This window comes from Branchiostoma belcheri, unplaced genomic scaffold (assembly GCF_001625305.1).
Source record: "Branchiostoma belcheri isolate BF01 breed outbred unplaced genomic scaffold, Haploidv18h27 scaffold241, whole genome shotgun sequence".
Taxonomy (NCBI): Eukaryota; Metazoa; Chordata; class Leptocardii; order Amphioxiformes; family Branchiostomatidae; genus Branchiostoma; species Branchiostoma belcheri.
Window position 1 is genome coordinate 241,467 of NW_017803845.1, and position 868 is coordinate 242,334.

Here is an 868-nt window from a genome sequence, read left to right on the forward strand (position 1 = left end):
GACGGCCCGGTCCGGAACCCGTTATCGAACGCTTCCATGGCTTCCATAAAACGATTCGAACGCGTTTCGCCCTACCCGCTTGTGCCCCTTTCGAAAATTCGAATACAGAATCCGGACGTTGGAATTGATGTTGTTGCATTTTAGGGTTTAGTGGCACCAACTTTTGGCTCATCTTGCATTGAAAGGCGTGTTTTCTTGGGTGGGTATGACATAAATAAAATACAACACGGTGTATTCCGCATCGCCCTCGGTCCCGGCCCTCCCGCGAGTCGGATCGATACCTCGGGCGATAGGAATACCCCGTGTTGTATTCTATATATCTAACCCTCTCTAACCCGGACCGTAATGCTCTATCTAACCCTCTCTAACCCGGACCGTAATGTCCTATCTAACCCTCTCTAACCCGGACCGTAATGCCCTATCTAACCCTGTCGAACCCGGACCGTAATGTCCTATTTAACCCTCTCTAACCCGGACCGTAATGCTCTATCTAACCCTCTCTAACCCGGACCGTAATGTCCTATTTAACCCTCTCTAACCCGGACCGTAATGCTCTATCTAACCCTCTCTAACCCGGACCGTAATGTCCTATCTAACCCTCTCTAACCCGGACCGTAATGCCCTATCTAACCCTCTCTAACCCAGACCGTAATGCTCTATCTAACCCTCTCTAACCCAGACCGTAATGCTCTATCTAACCCTCTCTAACCCGGACCGTAATGCCCTATCTAACCCTCTCTAACCCGGACCGTAATGCCCTATCTAACCCTCTCTAACCCGGACCGTAATGCTCTATCTAACACTCTCTAACACGGACCGTAATGCTCTATATAATCCTCTCTAACCTTGACCGTAATGCTCTATCTAA

General features: G+C 49.3%; 1 protein-coding gene across 1 annotated transcript in view; it reads left to right on the forward strand.

Annotated features, from left to right (window-relative positions):
- The window catches only part of LOC109471234 (G-protein coupled receptor 54-like), a 9,327-nt gene that overhangs the window by 5,121 nt on the left and 3,338 nt on the right, over positions 1-868 (forward strand). The window lies entirely within an intron of this gene.